The following is a 21,344-nucleotide window of genomic DNA, read 5'->3' on the forward strand; positions in this document are numbered from 1 at the left end:
TCACCTAATCTCTCCTGCTGCAGCGTTACCCTATCCTCTCCCCTAACCTCCCCTCCTGCAGTGTTACCCTATCCTCTCCACCTGCAGTGTTACCCTATCCTCTCCCCTAACCTTCCCTCCGGCAGTGTTACCCTATCCTCTCCCCTAACCTCCCCTCCTGCAGTGTTACCCTATCCTCTCCACCTGCAGTGTTACCCTATCCTCTCCCCTAACCTTCCCTCCGGCAGTGTTACCCTATCCTCTCCCCTAACCTCCCCTACTGCAGTGTTACCCTATCCTTTCCCCTAACCTCCCCTCCTGCAGTGTTACCCTATCCTCTCCCCTAACCTCCCCTCCTGCAGTGTTACCCTATCCTCTCCCCTAACCTCCCCTCCTGCAGTGTTACCCTATCCTCTCCACTAACCTCCCCTCCTGCAGTGTTACCCTAAAATCTCACCTAACTTCCCCACCTGCAGCCTTAAGGGCATACACATGGATGACAAGATCCCTTAGTAAAGGATCACAGATCACTCCATGTGTATGCCCGGCAGTGATGGCGATGTGCAGTCCTGTGCGTCGCTATCGCCCGAAAGGAAAGTCAGTGCTTGAACTAACTTACCTCGATCGTGTGGGGCTATTGCCTATAAAAACAATAGGCAAAGCTCCACTCTGCACGATCGCTCAGCACAGAGCATTGTGAGTGTACCACGATGTGTGCTAAGCAATCATGCCTTAGCATGTCACTCAGCACAACAGCCGGGTCAGCCCATGTGTATGGGGCATTACCCTAACTTCCACTTTAGTTTTCCCTCCTGCTACCTTACCCTCCCTCATAACCTTGTCTCCAGCAGTCTTACCTGGCCTATTCCCTAACCTGCGCTCCTGCTGCCTAACCTTGTAGTACCTGTGACGCTGACATCAACAAGTCACATATGAAGGGTTATGTGGTTAATCAGTTCAGCTACTTGGCTGTAGTGGATGGACACACTAGGGACACAGCAGACTGTTCTTATGAGTTTCTGCACCAAAGTCAGTTAGCCAAATTATTAATATTGCTGTAAGGGCTGCCTCACTGCTTGCTTGCACTATCTATCTATGGGACAGGGGGTATAAAAGTTTATCTTGCCTCCGGGCGATTGGGGAGAACTTACGCCACTGGGCCAAAGGTACTGGTGATGACTTTTTGCTCTACTGAGTGGCAGGCCTAAAATGTGTAGGAAGGATAAGTTTACTAAGATGTGATTGGTTGCTATGGGCAACATCCTAACATCAGTAGATTTACCACAGGGAGTTCATCATAAGTACAACTGTTGAAATTCAAAAATGAGCAGTGAACAATGCACTGTATTGAGCACTATAATTTTATATTTTTCCATAAAAAATGTACCATATAACCTTTTGCACATCTCAATGTTTCTCATGTTTAGTAAAACTTAAGGTGTCCATACTCTATGGCGATTCCACAGTGATTTGGTTACTTTTCAACCAATCCCAGCAAGAAATCAGAGGAAAAGTGTCAAAATCACATGTTTTAACATCAGGTTGCGATGCGTGGTCCTATAAGCATCACATTGAAGCCTGAAGGTCACACGTGCTGCACTATATATTTATCGCATCACCAAACCTCCTTCAGGCTTGACTGGGAACACATAAGATACATCACATGCAGAAGGACTGCATACGGGCCCTTATTCTGGTCTAATCGCTCCCCAGCATGTTTGCAGAGGGGAGAGATGTTTCGTGACTGCACATTTACATAAAGTTTTATGCACAAGTGCAGCTGCATTGCGCAAATGGATAATTGATTATCCGCCGGCCGTTTTCACACAGCAATGCAGGTGGGGGTGTGGGGTGGCGGGCCGTGGTCGCGCCCATGAAAACACCCAGCTGGAAATTTGCCTGCGACGTAGGTGCGGGGGGTGGGCAGCTGATGTCAGTGGACCCGCAGGCACTCGCAGATCTAAGACACCAGAGAGATGCCTTAGATCTGCAAGCGCTGTAGAAATGATCAGTCCGCGACCATCGAATGATTTCACTCCTGTATGCAAGGCTGCAGATGGATGTTTATGCTAAACCTCCATTTGCATGCGTGCGGGAAAATTGGCATGCGAGGGGGTGGGGCGGGCGTTTGTTAGGGCTCCGGGTGGCATTTAGTGAACCCGTAAATTTAGCAGCTTTGCGGATCAACCAGAATGTTCAAGGGGATAGAGGAAAATTCGCTCCAATTTATGGCCACCTTTAGATAATTAAAATAATAATAATAATGTTATATATACAATAATAGTAAATGAGTCTTAAGGCTTTGTGAGGAATTTAGACAGAAATTGTGTATAAATAGAAGGGAAAAAATAGCCCATGTAATGTTGCAGTTTGCCTAGCTTGCAGAGTTGGCTGTACACACAAGATACATGCAGCTCAGCAAGGGTAGTATGGGTTCTCTACTCCTGGAGACAATAGAAAACATCATGTAATAGGAAATGATAACAAGACACAAAGACAACATTTAAGTTTTTATTAACTTGAAGTAAACAAAACACAACACAATTTATTACACTTGAAATACTTATGTTGTGCGCTGTACTTTTTCATAGTTTAATTTGCATTCAATTAAAGTTGGTTACTATAAGCAGAGGAGGTTAAGCATTTTGTTAACTGCGGAGAGAGACACATGCTACAATGCTATTTGAGGGTTAGAAATTTTTCTGATGGAAAAAAATTTCAGATAGAATTCTGTAAGCAGAATAAATGAGACTGTTACACAGCCTGGGCTGCACCATTCTTGATAAAGGGAAGAAGAGATACAACCAAGCTATCAGAATAGATGAGAATGAATGACATCATGCAATTAATCTTCCATATCCCAAAGTCCCCATAGCGCAAAGCATAATATATGCAACACATGTTGAGTTTGTTGCATAGCTGTACCGAAAATAATATTGAGATCCAGAAACGTATAAAGATAGTGAAACTGAAAATTAGTTTAGTATCATTATATTTTTAACATTTTTGTTAAGACTTTGCAGGCTTTCAACATCACCAGCAGTTATCTGTTATGATATTATAAGAAATGCATTCAGTTGTATGCAAAAGTTTGATACGCTAGTCAAATTGCATAATATTGAGGAGGTAATTCTGGTTGGTGCGTAAATTTCCGAATTCTTTCGGAGCGGACCGCACGCCACGATGTGCGGACATTGTAAGAAGAAACGCCCACAGGTCCTCCGCATACGGACTGACTCGCTCTCTAAGAAGAGAGTGTGTTTACGGACAACATCCAAACCGTGTGTGTGCGGTGGCCACAAAAAGATTCTGCGCTTCAGAACGGACGGATGTATATTTATATTAGTGATACCAAGTTCTGTCCATTGCTTGCAGTGTAAATGTGTCTAAAAAATGCAGCCGTGCTTTCAGCATATATTTGTGTGTTTTGTAATGGTCCATTTAGGCTGCAATGGTTCCAATTGAAGCAATGAAAAGAGTGTAATTAATGAGTAATGAGTAGAGGAGTGGATTGTATTGTGTTCAGCTGACAGTGGTTCAGGTGCGGCCGTACTAATTGGGCGATCCAAATGCCTAGCGCATGACCGAGTGATGTCCGCAATGTGAAACTTGCTTATGAAGACCGCATATTTCCTGCCTGTTGGTTCGTTTGCAGTTGGAATGCACGCCTACCAGAATTAGTGCACTCCCTCGTGTACGCCCATGTTTACGCCCAGTTTAGCCCACTTTGAAACTACGCCCCTGTGTACTTCCGAATGACACCCATATTACGCCCATATTTCCTGAGTGAATGCAGTGCACATTTCTGTACGGTATTAGTGAGAACGAGTACAGAGACCGTTCATGGCACATGTGCATAGCGTTGCCCACGCATGTGCAGACGGCTAAAAAACGCCATCCGAAAGAATTCGGAAATTTATGCATCGACCAGAATAAGGCCCTAAATCTCTAAATGAAAAATATTTATCACTGCAGGTTACAGACTCATATACTACAATATGCCAATATCAATGCACAAATAAGATACAGTATACTGTATACCTTGAATTTAAAAAATCTCCAGTGATTGCAGCATGTGCATGAGCATTAGAGATGAGCGGGTTCGGATCCTAGAGATCCGAACCCCCACGAACTTACCTGATCCGAGGCCGGATCCAGGGAGTTCGATGGTCGCCGCCATTTTTCTGTGTTCAAAACGAGGCCAAACGTCATCTTCCCGCTGTTGGATTCTCGCGAGACCTGGGGATATATAGTTCCCGGCGGTCTGCGCCATTTTCAAACAGGCTGGTGATTTCAGACAGCATGGATGTGTCCGTGCTGTCTGCTGAGCGGAGTGGGGGGGATGACATGCTGGGGGGGATGATTTATGCATAGGGGGCTGCTGCTAGTGCTACAGAGGGGGCAACATTATTTTAATTCAGCAAAAAAAAATTTTTTTAAATGACTGCTGCCAGTGCAGTGCCAGGGTGCCCGCATGTGTGCTGCATCAGTCCAGGGTGCCCGCATGTGTGCTGCATCAGTCCAGGGTGCCCACATTTGTACTGTATCCATCCAGGGGTGCCCACATGTGTGCTGTATTTGTCCAGGGGTGCCCACATTTGTACTGTATCCATCCAGGGGTGCCCACATGTGTGCTGTATTTGTCCAGGGGTGCCCACATTTGTGCTGTATCAGTCCAGGGGTGCCCGCATGTGTACTGTATCCATCCAGGGGTGCCCACATGTGTGCTGTATTTGTCCAGGGGTGCCTACATGTGTGCTGTATCAGTCTAGGGGTGCCCGCATGTGTGCCATATAATTCTATGGGTGCCCCCTTGTGTCCTGTATCAGTCCAGGGGTGCCCGCATGTGTGCCATATAATTCCATGGGTGCCCCCATGTGTCCTGTATCAGTCCTGGGGTGCCCGCATGTGTGCCGTATAATTCCAGGGGTGCCCCATGTGTCCCACATCAGACCAGGGGAGCTGCCCTTTTTTTTAATGAAAATAAAAATAAGGGTTTTTTTTTTTTTTTTTTACTGCAAGGGCTGTTAAATGCGCTGTGGTCCAGGGGTGAGCCAAGAGTGCTGTATAATTCATGGGGTGTTGCTAAGTAAGGTGTGCTGCTCTTTTTTATAATTAAAAGAATACAAATTTTTATTTTTACTGCAGGAATTTGTCTGCCGTATATTTCCATGCCTGCCGCCATGTGTGCCGTATCAGTCCAGGGGTGCCGCCATCTGTGCCGTATAATTCCATGTGTGCTGTATCAGGTCAGGGGTGCCACCATCTGTGCCGTATAATTCCTGGGGTAAGCCAAGTCTGCCAATTCATGGGGTGCTGTCAAGTGTGCCATATCAGTCCAGGGGTGATGCTAAATGTGCCGTATCAGTCCAGGGGTAATTCTAGGTGTGCAGTATCAGCCTAGAGGGGATGCTAAGTGTGCCATATCAGTATAGTGTTTGTGCCACACACTGGTGTGGCTTATCATAGTTATCCAGCTACCTCGGTGCAACCTTTTGCACTAAAAAACAATATTGTAAGGTGTGAGCTGTTCAGAATAGACTGGAAATGAGTGGAAATGAATGTTATTGAGGTTAATATAGCGTAGAAGCAAAAATAAAAACCAAAACTCTGCGATTTTAGCAATTTTTATGCTTTTTTAACAAAAAATCAGAACCCAAAACCCAAAAAAACTACAGCTACAGTATATACAGTAAGTAAATGTTAATAATAATAATAATAATAATAATAATACTATTTCATTGTGTCAATTACGTTTTCAGAAATTCTTCCAAGCTTTTGCTTCTGTTGATTATGCTACAATCAGTGTTTCATTTACTTCTTTTTTCAGATATTGAATTCAAAAAAGATTTTTATTTGTTTACGGAAAATGTTATATTTAAGTATGTAACTTATTATGATTGTGCTCTTCTTTTAATAGAGAGGTTCACTGAAACTTGTTATTTGACAAATTGATGATTGTTACAATGACATCTGCTGATGTTTTAAGACTGCAATATTTGGAAACACAAAATATTTTAAACATATGGTCACTGTGCCTCGCTACGTTTGGCCCACTATTATATTCTCCCTCTTTGTCAATATGGACACCTTTTGACCTTGTAGATCTATTGCATGTGGAACTTTTCGGGTAGCCCTTTTGACTGCCTAATAAGACACTGTAGCATTATCAAATGGAACCAAAAATAATATAGGATTTATTGTAGCCATGTTGATTCTTTAAAAATTAAAAAAACATATTGGGTGAGATTTAATGGGATGAGAGATTCAAAAAGTGAGAGATTTGGTGAGAATTCTCCAGTTTTTTTAAAGCAGCAATCATTTACACTGCTAATTCAGTTTGATTTTGCAGTGTAAATGATTGCCGCTTTAAAAAAAACTGGAGATTTCTCACCAAATCTCTCATTTTCTGAATCTCTCATCCCATTAAATCTCACCCCCTATATCATCTTGAAAGACACAATGAGATAAAAATCCCATATGAGTTTCTTACAATACTTTGATAGGACATATCAAGCCTTAATCTGGCCCCATCCTTACACTTTACACATGAAATGTTCTTGTTCCAACACCTTCTGACCACTACAGATGAATCTGGCCTCGTTGTTGCTGGCGAACCGCGGGGCGGCGAGGCGGACGCAATATTGTCCGCCTCCCGCTCGAGGGGGCTGGGGGGGACCCGAGGCACTGCGGAGGGGCTGCGGTCGCCCGGTGTGGGCACCGGGCGACCGAGGGCAGCACCTTCGGAAGGGGACGCGCGCGCACCTCGTGCGCGCGCGTCCCCTTCCGGCATACAGATGGTGGCGGGAAGGGGATGGCGACGCCATCGCCATCACCTGCAAAGATGAATCCCACTACATCTGTACAATAACTTTTCACTTTCATTGTAGGCCACAAGGCCCTTGCCTAAAACTATTCTAAATTAAGCAGTTTTAAAACCTTATTTGACATCTACATGACCTATTCATACTAAATTCTCCAACTTCACATCCTCATTCCTCTCCCAAACCAAGTCTTCTTCACCTTTTGAAGGGTAGGGTGTAGAAAAGATCAAATAAGGCACCATCTGTATAGAGATATACTGTATGTTGTTGAATAGAAAAATACTATAGCAATGCAGTAACCAAATTGCATAATTACTTAGAAGACAATAAAAGAGAGAGGAATCTACTTGAGTCCACACTCGTGTTTTTTTGTTCAGAATTTACAACAAATCCAACAGAGTAACATTCTCTATAGAAGGAACTGCGAGGCTTTGAAAGGGTAATGTGAGGAACACCAACTTCTTCTGCCACATTTTATGCAACTTAGATCACAGTCTTATGCTGAAAAGCACCCCTGAAAATGGTCACAACACCCGTGTTTGTAAACATTCCCTGCTGCCTCCCACCAAGCAATCGCTTCCTGTCAATCGCTCTGCGATTGATTCCTGCCTGTGAGCGGCATCTCAGAATGTACACAATGCAGCTTTGACACATTCACAGTCTGTCAATAATGGCTCCATTGCTACAGCATATATGTTGCAATTGCATCTGAATTATGCTCTTGATGCTAGCAAGTTGCCTACAAATAAGGGGCAATGGGCCTGATTCAAACCAGATCACACGTCCGCGATCAGTTTAGCCTCCTCTCAATGACAATCTTAGCGTCTTTTTTTTCAGCATGCCCTGAGTTTTTCTTGGCACTCCTATGAAGAGGTTGATTCCAATTCCCACAGTCAATCACTGCATTTGGCCAGCGAACAAAAAAATGTGAAGGATTTGATCGTAGCCAGGTGTCGCACACGTGCATTATGGCCCATATGCATGCGCAGCACATCAATAATGGCTGCTGTGCGATTTCACAGGCATGTGATCAGGTTTGAATCATGCCCAATAAGTAATAGACTGCGAGGTGCAGGCTGTTCGGGAATTTGTACGAGTCGGCCTGTATTTTTAAAGTAGCAATAATTTACAATGCAAAACTGACCATATTTTCCTTTTATTTATGGTGCTTTATGATAAATAGATAATGGCAATGAAACTGGTGGTAATTTCAGAGGAGGGAGTACTTAAATTACTGAGAGTCAGTTATAGCAGAAAAACTGTACAGAGAAAGGGCCTTATTTTGGTTCATTCTTTCTGACAAAATCCTTCTTAGATGGGCAAAACCATGTGCACTGCAGGTGGGGCAGATGTAACATGTGCAGAGAGAATTAGATTTGGGTGGGGTTTTACTTCAAAGTGAGATCTATATTGCAGTGTAAAAATAAAGCAGTCAGTATTTTCCCTGCACAGAAACAAAATTACTCACCCAAATCTAATTCTCTCTGCACATGTTACATCTGCCCCCCCTGCAGTGCACATGGTTTTGTCCATCTAAGAAGGATTTTGTCAGAAAGAATGAACCAAAATAAGGCCCAATGAGAGGAAACATTCTCCCTCGACTTTTGCTGCCATTAATACATTATGAAGCTGATGTGGCTGCTACAGTAGTTTATGAATTGCCAAGTATCCTTCGCTGACCTTCAGATGATTTGGAATGCTAATTTTAGTATTATTTAATTTGTGCAAATGTTAATGCATTTGTCTTACTAAATAAATTTGAATACAGATCACAGTGTGAGGGACTAAAGGTCACTTCACATCGATCACAATAATTTACTGCTCGGCTTAGACAGAGAGAGATAAATAAGGTGAGAAGCCATTTTCATTAACAAATTATTATTCACTATGTTTTATATTTGGCTTTATGCCTCACATGAAAAGATCCCATGAAATATAAAATACCAATGTGTCTGGTATCAAAGAATGCTTAAGGAGGTTAATTATGTCCTATGAGAGGGCCACGGAGTCTATTGCACTTGAACAAATACTTATGGATGAACTAATAACAGGGAAGATCCTAAATACCCATAGTGTTATTTTCAGTGATGAAGGACCTTCAACATTAAAGAATTCAGTGCTCTGTGCCAACATTAATTAACCTCACATCCCAGGCTGAACAATATAACCTAAATTACCTTTTATATATGCTGGGTCCTGTTACTATAGTATGCTTTTCTTTTCCGTTCTTCTTCAAATAAAATATATATTAGGGATGAGTGCCTCTGCTTATGCTAATTTAGCATTACTGCAATCCATTCCTGGCAGCTGATATTTCGGTGTACTTGTTACATATTATTTATTTACAGGGTTGGTAGGAAATTTCCATATCGGCCGACGTGACGGAATTTCTTCCTGTGGCCAGGAGAGGGTAGAGGGTGAAAGACTGGTGGTGTGAGTGTGTTAGCAGCTAGAGTGTGGCATGCTGGTGTGGGTGTGTTCTGCAGTTGGGGGTGGCATGCTGGGCAAAGGGACATCATTCAGAATGTGTACTGGGCAATTTTTCCCCTACCCCTCCATGCAGGGAAAAATTGCATTTTGTTAATATCAGTAGGATGCGTAATGTTCAGAACATTGGATTGCACATAAATATTTAACAAATGCAATTTTTCCCAGATTTACAATCATTTTATAGGAATGTGGGATTAAGGTACCTTGGGTTATCAACAATTTTACACAGCTTTAGTGCACCCTTTGAGTCTCACTCATTGCTGCATGGCTGGTCACTCTCCTCACCAGGCTCCAAGCCCCGCCACAGAGATGATAAATTACGCATCTACTGCAGCCTCTGCCGTCTGGATATTTTAAAGACGCATGTGCTGAGCAGCCTTTACAGTGGTGGACAGTGGTGGGAGTGAGTCCGCCGACCATGTGCTGATATCATGACAGACTCTTGATGCATGCTGGCTGCTGGGATACAATTCAGCACTGGGAATGGGTGCACAATTCACCCGCTGGGCCTGATCTGACCATCGCAAGCCAGCGGAACCTGTAATTGGCAGAATCAGGTACTTCTGTACATTTATTTTTAGCGAAAGAGACCATTAAAAAAAGGTACAGTATCGGCTAAATTGTGTTGGTATGTTCAGAAACAGAAGGGGGCAGGCTGGTAATGGGAGTGTGGAGCCACATTCGGACATTTTTCCAGGGCTACTTTAATTTCCCAATCCACCATAACACCGGGGAAGGGCATTGTAAGTAGCAGACACAACTGCAGGAAAAGACACTAGTATGGCATCAGCTGTGTCCAACTCAGATTCATGCCATTTGAGGAGGAATCCCGCCCCTTCAACAGGCCCCACCACCTCCATGAGAAGGGCTGCTACTAGAAATTTCTCACGCTAGTTTTCCATACCTATACACCACTGCTTATTTAATACCATACAGTTAAACATGTTATTGGTTGTCTGTTAAATAAAATATTTATAATATGAACTTCCTGGTTTTCAGTCTAGACCTTAAAGGACCTGTTTTTTGGGGAGGTCTGAAGGAAATGACCACTTGAATAAAATGTGACTGCTAACACTTGTACAATGTCACATTGGGGCATAAGAGGTCCACTTTTACCAAGAATCATATGGTCAAAGGCCAATTGCTGTTTGCTGGACAGGGGGCATGATTTAGAGATGGACGCTAATGCAGCTGCAAGTGCAGCTTTTGATATCAGCAAATGAAAAGACACCCACCATATCTACTGCAACTTATGTCAATTGCATCAAAATACACACAGAGGTGTTTTAAGAGAGGAGGAGGTCCGCCTGCATCCTCGTCCATCTGGGCCCCCTACACTCCGCCCGAAGCCGCTCAGCGCTTTAGAGTCTGAGTACTAGAGGAGTGCTCAGATCCTACTGCATATGTGAAGATTTACTTTTTGGATGGATCGTTGATGTGTGTGGTTATGTAGCAGCATCTTGATGTGTGCATAATACAAATTCAGTGTATGTGCAGTCAGCAGTTATCTCAGTTCCATGAAACATCAGCTTTGCATCCGTCTCTGAATCAGACCCAGTGTTTGTATTGGGGAGATTAGAGTTCCTGATATACATTAGCCACCAAATAGGCCCAAAAACAGAGATAATGCTATCCACCAGTCTGGAAGGCTGTTTACAATCCACCAGACTGGGGCTCTGCTATATACTGAAGTCCTGAATGAATGTCTACTTTACATGCTACCAGCAGATTATTATTTGCATTGCATACTAAAAATCACACTAAAGATTGATTTATTAATTAATAAGATTAATTAAGAAGATTAATTTATCTATTGATTTATTGATTAGACATCAGAATACTGCTCTGTTAGAAGCCTGTTTTATATAGTTGCCACCAGATTTCTAGCAATACTGGTGGTCTGCTTTATGTATTAGCAGAATGAGAGTTTAGGGGTTTGTAAGGAGACTTTTTTTTTACAGTGACCCTGCGCCCTATTGTAACAATTTCTTGATAATTTCTGTCTTTCCACACTTTACATGGACATACATTGATCATGCATGTATAAAAGATTTATTAAAAGGTATATCAAGCAAATAATAAAATTTTTCTCAACAGTTCTTTGTGATTGTAGCGAATTGGAGTGATTTGCAGAAAAAAACATGTACCCGACGCGTTTCATCTTACAACGAGACTTCATCAGGGGTGTAGTTTTTCACAAATCTCATAAATCCTCAATTTGGGATTTTATAGATCAAGATGGATTTCCTTCAAGAGTTTGTGAGAAATTCAAATAAATCTCTGTAGAAAGTAGGGTTCCTACAATTGCTACAAATAGTTTTTCAGATGCTGTAGATAATTTCTTCTTTATAAGGATACTCAATAAGTACCCATCTTAGTGGGGTACATGTTTTCTTCTGCAAATTGAGCAATTCACTTCAATCACAATGAACTGTTGATAAAAATGTTTTTATTTGCTTGATATAAATTTTAATAAATGTTTTATACATGCAAAGTCCATTGATGTCTATGTAAAGGGTGGAAATACAGAAATTATCAAGAAATTGTTACAATAGGGTGCTATATAACACTATTGTGGTGGTGTTAAAGCTGAGGTCCCACTAGTAGGGGATCAAATGTTATCAGGGACCCCTATTACAATCCTTACTAGCGCAATTTTTAGAGATTTTGTTTGTTTTATATACACATTATATATATATATATATATATATATATATATATATATAGTCTCGTAGGAAGGAACAGACAGCGGCACTCCAAGGGTTTTCAACAGCGTGTATTAAAGCAAACCAACGTTTCGGGGTATCATTCACCCCTTTGTCAAGGTTTAAGTGCAATAAATAAGTTATTGCACTTAAACCTTGACAAAGGGGTGAATGATACCCCGAAACGTTGGTTTGCTTTAATACACGCTGTTGAAAACCCTTGGAGTGCCGCTGTCTGTTCCTTCCTACGAGACTACCTGTTTGTTCCAGAAGGCACCCAGGTACTGAATCCCAGCTGAGGGAGTGCCAGGCCGTCTACCTCTCTCTCTCTCTATATATATATATATATATATATATATATATAGCAGAAAGGTAGCAGGCAGGTGGCGGCACTCCTATAGGAATTTTTTTTATTGGTGCAAAAAATCTCCAACGTTTCGGGGACTAGCCCCTTTGTCAAGGTGAAAATGAACAGTGTTCGTTTTCACCTTGACAAAGGGGCTAGTCCCCGAAATGTTGGAGATTTTTTGCACCAATGAAAAAATTCCTATAGGAGTGCCGCCGCCTGCCTGCTACCTTTCTGCTACCTATCTGATCCGGAGGGCACCCAGGTATCTGCATTGGAGCGTCGGAGTGCCGATCCGTCACCAAAACTTTATATATATATATATATATATATATCGAGAAAAAGAAGGCCACACAATGCGCTCAGCGAATTTAGTTAAGCAGCAACCCTGAGGGGGTCCCCTGTTAGATAGGACCCAGTATAGAAATAGAGAGAAAAGGGGTTTTCAGGGTGCGCTAGGACCTTTCAATTATTTAAGACAGTATGGTTTAAAATAGGAAAAATTTAATAAACATTTGCTCACAGAGCATAGCAGTATAAACAAAGGTCGAATTGATACACTTTACAATGTATAAAATGACATAAACACAATTCAGGTCAACAGTCGAAATGCGCCCAATAGGCCCAACGCGTTTCGTCGTGAACACGACTTCCTCAGGGGCACAATACAACAGTAGGCAACGATGGTCACACAGTCAATGGTTTAGGGTTTGGACACCAACCAAATATAGAAATTTCACAAAGAAGAGATGTCCTTAGGTGATTATAACATAATGTCCACCAGCTTGTTTACAGATGGATAAACAAATAGAGAAACCATTCAAAGTTATACGGCTATAATGACCACTTTCAATTGTAGATAGATAAGGGGAATTAGTAGCCCAATGGAAAGATGTGTACTGCTCAGCTCCAAAAGTGAGAGTCTCACTTTTGGAGCTGAGCAGTACACATCTTTCCATTGGGCTACTAATTCCCCTTATCTATCTACAATTGAAAGTGGTCATTATAGCCGTATAACTTTGAATGGTTTCTCTATTTGTTTATCCATCTGTAAACAAGCTGGTGGACATTATGTTATAATCACCTAAGGACATCTCTTCTTTGTGAAATTTCTATATTTGGTTGGTGTCCAAACCCTAAACCATTGACTGTGTGACCATCGTTGCCTACTGTTGTATTGTGCCCCTGAGGAAGTCGTGTTCACAACGAAACGCGTTGGGCCTATTGGGCGCATTTCGACTGTTGACCTGAATTGTGTTTATGTCATTTTATACATTGTAAAGTGTATCAATTCGACCTTTGTTTATACTGCTATGCTCTGTGAGCAAATGTTTATTAAATTTTTCCTATTTTAAACCATACTGTCTTAAATAATTGAAAGGTCCTAGCGCACCCTGAAAACCCCTTTTCTCTCTCTCTCTCTCTCTCTCTCTCTCTCTCTCTCTATATATATATATATATATATATATATATATATATATATTTATTTATTATGTGATAAGAACACTGGAATAGTGTTTGAAGGCAGGTATGTTTGTCCCAGGTTCTTGTCTTACACATTTTAGAAACAGGAAAACATCCATGAGAGTGTTTCTTTTTGTTAAAGCTGAGTAAAGGCAGGGTTCAGGTGTTTGGCCTCACAGAGGGCTAATCAGGGCTTGCAGCTGTGCAAGGGCCTTATAGAGCTGCTAGATCAGTGGTTCCCAACCCCGGTCCTCAATTGTACCCCCAACAGTGCACGTTTTCCAGGTCACCCGGCAGGTGCACTCATTATTCAGGCACATTTGAAAAGATCCACAGGTGGAGCTAATTATAGAACTTGTGATTCTGTGAGGAGACACTGTACTTGAGGACCAGGGTTGGGAACCACTGTGCTAGACTGATCAGCATGGGCAGACTGCCTGGGGAGCCTGCAGAATCTCTGTGAGAGAAACAAGCTTTCTTATGCATGTGAGCCATCCAGCAGTGACTGGAAGACTTTGTGTTTTGTTTAGAGACAGTTAGGAATATCTTGTTTAGTTAGTGCTGGACAGGCAAGGTATTTTTCTTCTGATGTTTATTTTATTTTCTGCTTAATAAAACTGGTTGCGGCCAGTTGCACCCCAAAAAATGGACTTGTATGATTTCTCAGCTTTTGCTTGCTGCCTTCTACCCCAGGAAAAGGCATCCGGTTCCCCTACAGTGTTACAACTTGGTGGAGAATGCGAGCACTCTGTTCTGCGCATAAGTGAGAGCAGCCCAGTGTGAAGTTGTAGAGACACGCCTGAAGATTTGATATATGTCCTGGGTGAAAGCAGCTACAAAGCCAACGGAAAAATCTGTCAACATGGAGGACTTCATAAAGCCTTGCTGCAAGCTACAGCGGGAGGCCACAGCGGCTCAGCAGGAGGCCACCAGGCAGCAGCAGGTGGCAATTGAGGAAATAGGAGACAGCAGGAGGCCACTAGGCTGCAGCAGGTGGCAATGGACTAATTGTACAAGCAACAACATCAGGATAGAGAGGAATTAACAGAAGTGGTGCAGAGCTTTGCAGCACGGAGTGGGGATGTGGCCGTCAGTGCTCCAGCCAGCTCTAGTTCTATACGGGACAGTCACTTCCTGCCGAAAATAAAAAAGAGACTGATGATGTGGAGCCCTATCTGAACAGGTTTGAAAGGACTGCAGTGCATGAGAACTGGCCGAAAGCACAGTCTGCTAGCCCCTTTTCTCTCAGATGAGCCCCAAAAAGCATACATACATACATACATACATACATACATACATACATACATATATATATCGTCTCACCAGTTCACTTTGATAATGGGGCATGTAGGCTCCGAAACGTCACCTTTTTTCACTTCGAAAATATAATCTTTAAAAAGACCTGCTGAGTGCTGCTGTTATTCTTCCTACTAACTCCTACTTCCAGAAGGCACCAGAGGCTGCTGATTTACATGGGAGAGTGCCAGGCTGCCACATCCAAAATATATATATATAACTGTTTTCTCATATAGAGACGCAAACACTTGCCACTTTATCAAAGACAAGCATGGAGCATAGTGACGTTGGATGTAGAACCTATGACACAGTTGAAAAATAAATCTCTAAAGTTTTTTTATCAAAAATCTTGTCATATATATATATATATATATATATATATATATATATATATATATATATATATATATATATATATATATAGCAACCACCAAGAAGCAATGTCATTTCTCAGGTAGCAATGCATGCTAAGTTTGACAATTGCAAGATCCTTCCAATTCGGAGATGCATGCAATTTACCGCCAAGGGCTGGAAAGCAATTCATCCAGACTATGATGGTTATTCTGGTTCAATCCTTCTGACAAAATCCTTCTTAGATGGACAAAACCATGTGCACTGTAGGTGGGGCAGATGTAACATGAGCAGAGAGAATCAGATTTGGGTGGGGTTTTACTTCAAAGTGAGATCTATATTGCAGTGTAAAAATAGAGCAGTCAGTATTTTCCCTGCACAGAAACAAAATAACTCAACCAAATCTAATTCTTTCTGCACATTTTACATCTGCCCCCCTGCAGTGCACATGGTTTTGTCCATCTAAGAAGGATTTTATCATAAAGGGTGAACCAAAATAACCCCCTATATGTATATGCTGTTCAAATTTAGGGGATTCAAGTTGAAACTGAGTCTCAAATAAAATCTCTTGGGATGCCAAATAAAACCAAGTCCTGGTTTTGGATATTCTCATAGATCTCAATTTTAAATCTAAATATCATGTTTCGTATTTCATTAACTACTGAGTAGTATACAGTACAAATAAAAGATTAAGTGGTGTAAAAACCTTTTAACTATTACTCTTTGACAAACTGCTGCTCTAATTAGGGTATACTGAATTTCCGTAATATCAAAGACTAACAAAACATAAAACTTGAAGTACTGTTCATCAAAAGAAGAAAAAATATAAAATTCATACATATATTACATTAAAAAGAAAAACATGGCTGGTGCAGGGTATAGCAACAATAATAAATTATTTCCTAAAATTCCATATACTATATAGTTTTTAAAAAGCTCAAAATTAATCAGTCTTTTCAGAATCATTCTTGGATTTTACCCAATCACCCCTCCCCTCCCAGGTAAAATCTGTGACTGCATTGATTGTCAGCCATTGCGGCCTTCTGGGACGGATCCAGGAGAAAATTACAGGGGGGGCACTATAATAGGAGAGGGTTTGGGAGGGGGAGGGGGGTGTTAGTGGTGCCAGTGTGCATGCTAAGAGATCAGCGAGAGAGAAGAGACCAGAGAGAGGGCAGGAATGGGATTAAAAATAGGCCTTGGCGTTTAAAGTACACAGGCGACAAAAGAGAAGGAAGGCGCGATCCAGAAAAGGGGTGTGGCCACTCAAAAAGGGATGTGTAGTGTATCACACCATATACAACTTTTACACATTATGCAACAAAATACTAGAACGATTTCACTTGCCCCTTACACATGATGCCAAATGGAATGTGCCAAAATTCCCATAATGCCACATGGATTGTGCAAAAATTCCCATAATGCCACACGGATTGAGCCAAAATTCACATAATGCCACACAGATTGAGTCAAAATTAACATAATGCTACACAGATTGAAAAATTCACAATATGCCTTATAAACAGGGACATTGCATGCCAAAGGCGGGCATTAAAAATTTACACCATAATGCCCATTATATGTTAAGCCACACACCATAATGTCCATTGCGTATTATGCCAAACACCATAATGCCTATAAAATTTTGTGCTAATTATGCTAATTATACTCACCAATATGCTAATTATGCTTACCTACATGCTCATTGTCTAGGGGTTCCATGCTCATTGCCATGGGTTCCATACTCGTTGCCATGTGGGATTACATGTTCATTGCCAAGCGGGAATACATGCTCGAGGTAACGGGGGCAGCTGCTGCTGGGCAGAAGTGACAGCCAGGCAGAGAGTGGGGGACTGCCCTGCTGTATTCAGAGCACTGCAGATCCTGGCTATTTGAAATAATACCCCTTTCACACCAGGAAATGCAGGGACTTACCCGGGAATATGGTCCCAGGATCATGCATGGACATTCTTGGGTTGGCCCCTTTTACACCAACCTAGTCCTTGCATTTTCTGGTGTGAGGGGGAGAGAACCCCTCTCCCTCCCTTTAACTGGCTATATTGTTTAACTGGCTATATCTTCGGAACCAACTGACCCATTTACATGAGACCAGCATCATATTGAAAAACTTTTGAGTGGGCTTCAAATGATTTTTGTCCCGTGATATTGGGCTGTTTGTTTCCAGAGAAATATGCCCTCAAAGAACATGAACAGCCATGAAATTACATTTCAGAAATAAGAAAAATATGTTTACCCGCAACATCTCCAGAACCAATTAACCCATATGGACCAGCCTGGTATCAAATTGAAGGCTCAGTGATTTGGGTTCCAATGAGAACCCTAAGCTTCTGTGATGCCAGGAGGGGAACTGGCAGCCGTTGGAACAGGGTGGGGGTGTGAATTAGTGGGTTCCTTGTTATCCTATGGGGAAAATGTTCCAGCTTTGACCGGCAGTATCTCCAGTTCCTGAGGGACGAGCGATGCGGGGCTGGGCTCATTGGAAAGCACTGGTCAGCACATGCCCGGGTGCTCCCTCCTGTATCCACCCATGGCGACCTCTGCTGCCCTAGTGTGGCATACATGCAGAGGAAGATGCCAGGAAAGACAGCCGAGGGCAGCTTAGGTGGTGGTGAGCAAGAGGACCAGCACCCCTGTAGATGCGACAAGAGAGGAGTCGGAGGATTGATCCCCCAGGTGGCATGGTGGTAGTACCTGGATGAGCCGTGACCCAGCTGTGACCCCCGCAGGCCATGGCATCCCCAGTGACCTGGTCCCCAGATGGCTGAGCAGTGACAGAGGCCAGATGAAATATGGGTGGCAGCAAGAGAGAGGAGAGGCACTCCTGGAGATATGACAGGAGAGGAGGTGGAGGATTGATCCCCCTGGGCAGCGTGGTGGCAGTCCCTGGATGAGCTGCAGCCCAGCTGAGACCCCCATTGTCTGTGGCATCTCCAGCATCTCCAGCAACCTGGTCCCCAGATGATGAGGCTTCCAGCAAAAAGACTCCTGGTATCCCCCCATGCGGCCCCCAGATGACGACCCTCTTGAACAGCGGATGTTGTCCCTCTTGAGTGTCAGAGAATGGTCTGAGGGTGTCCTGTAAACATACCCCTAGTAGCAAGGCCACAACAACCTCAGTTCACTGACTTCCACTAGATGGGCCAGGCATGCCCCTACCTCCGCAGCTGTTACCAAACAGCAAGGTGGACTGGAGAAAATGAGAGCCACAGGACATGCAAGTGGGGCTGCCATACTGGGGACCTTGTCAAGTGGAGATGTAAAGGCCACAGATCTGCTCTCCCAGCAATCCTACACCTGATCCTTTGTAAACAAGATGGATGAGCTGTCCCTGCTCCTAAACAACGCAAGGTTGGGCACTGCCATCCTATCTTCCCTCCTATCATTCCATCATAAAATGCAATTGGTTCTACTCCCCCAGGGGAATTTGCCTCAATAGTCCTGTGGGGGTGTATATTCCACCCAAGGAAATGCAAAAGAAGCCCAACATCAACTGGCAACCAGGATAAAAGACACAGAACTCAAACATCCAGACTAGTTGCTTATAATGCTGGGTGACTTTAACAGCACCAACCTGAGCCAGGAGCTACCGAAGTACAAGTAACAAGTCAAATGCCACACAGGTAAAAGCTAACTTTAGACAACTGCTACATCACTATCAAGTCTACTTACAGGGCCATTCCCCATGCAGCTCTGGGACTCTCTGATCATTGCATAGTCCACCTTCTTCCAACATACATCCAGAAGCTAAGGATAGCAAAGCATGTGGTTAGATCAGTCAAAGGCTGGACAAGCAAGGCACAGACCTGGGTGATCTGACCAACATAGTGACAGCCTACATCACCTTCTGCATGGACTTGTGTGCCAACCAAAACAGCCCGCAACTTCAATAACAACAAGCCATGGTTCAGCGGACAGTTCAGGAAGCTCCACCGGGCCAAGGAAGAGGCCTATCGCAGTGGAGACATGGCCCTGTACGAACAGACTAGAAACTCCCTGACACAGGAAATCAGGCTGGCAAAAAAAAATAGATTCTCCACCAAGCTGGTGAATAACCAATTAACCAAAGATCATGGGCGAAATGTAATAGGGTGTGATTTTTTAGACATGTGCGATTTTTGGTCAAAAACGGCCGAAATCGCACATTTTCCGAAAATCGCACATTTAATAGGTTGAAAATCGCGGTAAAAAATCGCACTTTTTACCGCGAAATCGCACTTTTAGAAGTGCGATTTTTAGTCACATTTCAATTCGCATCCAGATGTTTTCCCATTATAAAGTATACAACTCGCAAATGTAATAGGGTGCGATTTTTGGTAAATGTTACCAAAAATCGGAAAAAAAATAGACCAGGTTCTGACAGGCGAATTTGACAGAACCATGCACAGATCATTGAGATCTGTGCATGGTTCTGTTAATAAAAATGTGTAAAAGTGTTTTTCTAAAAAAAAAACGGCGTGGGGTCCCCCCTCCTAAGCATAACCAGCCCCGGGCTCATTGAGCCGGACCTGGTTCCAAAAATACGGGGGGACAAAAAGCATAGGGGTCCCCCGTATTTCTGAAACCAGCCCCGGACTCTTGGACCGGTCCTGGTTCCAAAAATACGGGGGACAAAAAATCTGGGGGTCCCCCGTATTTTGAAACCAGCACCGGGCTCCAACAGCCCGCGGTGTCATGCCACAGCCGGGGGACACTTTTTATACAAGGTCCCCCGGCCAAAACATGAGCACCGTGGCTGGTCAGCCTTGGACGGGGTACCTGGAGGAGTGGGGACCCCCCCAATAAAGGGGTCCCCCCCCCCAGGCTTCACCCGTCCAGGGCTGAAGCCCGGGGCTGTCACCGGCGTCCGTGGCCAGTGGACGCCGGCCTGATAGGGTTAAATCCATCATACATATCATTACATTGCTTTTTACCGGCGAACTACAAGTGCCAGCAGACCTCCCCCGCATGCTGGGACTTGGAGAACCACAAGTCCCAGCATGCGGGGCATTAATGGGCCCGCTGGGACTTGTAGTCCACCTGTAAAAAGAATGTTTATAAAAAACACACACACAGAGAAGTACAAGTTTATTACACACACACACCTCACTTTTACACCAGCATACTTACCATTACTGGATCCAGCGCTGGTCTGGCTGCTTCTCAGCCGGCTCCCCCCGCACTGACAGGCAGCGGGGAGAACCGGCTGTCTCCGTTGCTTCTAACAGCCTCTGTAGCGCTGTCCGAGTGCTACAGAGGCTGAGAGCGTGATTGGCTGAGCTACAGTATGCGTCTCCATGGAGACGCATAGCTCAGTCCTGATTGGCTGAGCTATGCGTCTCCATGGAGACGCATACTGTAGCTCAGCCAATCACGCTCTCAGCCTCTGTAGCACTCGGACAGCGCTACAGAGGCTGTTAGAAGCAACGGAGACAGCCGGTTCTCCCCGCTGCCTGTCAGTGCGGGGGGAGCCGGCTGAGAAGCAGCCAGACCAGCGCTGGATCCAGGAATGGTAAGTATGCTGGTGTAAAAGTGAGGTGTGTGTGTGTAATAAACTTGTACTTCTCTGTGTGTGTGTTTTTTATAAACATTCTTTTTACAGGTGGACTACAAGTCCCAGCGGGCCCATTAATGCCCCGCATGCTGGGACTTGTGGTTCTCCAAGTCCCAGCATGCGGGGGAGGTCTGCTGGCACTTGTAGTTCGCCGGTAAAAAGCAATGTAATGATATGTATTATGGATTTAACCCTATCAGGCCGGCGTCCACTGGCCACGGACGCCGGTGACAGCCCCGGGCTTCAGCCCTGGACGGGTGAAGCCTGGGGGGGGGACCCCTTTATTGGGGGGGTCCCCACTCCTCCAGGTACCCCGTCCAAGGCTGACCAGCCACGGT

The sequence above is a fragment of the Crinia signifera genome, chromosome 5, assembly GCF_055691185.1.
Source record: "Crinia signifera chromosome 5, ASM5569118v1, whole genome shotgun sequence".
NCBI classification, from domain to species: domain Eukaryota; kingdom Metazoa; phylum Chordata; class Amphibia; order Anura; family Myobatrachidae; genus Crinia; species Crinia signifera.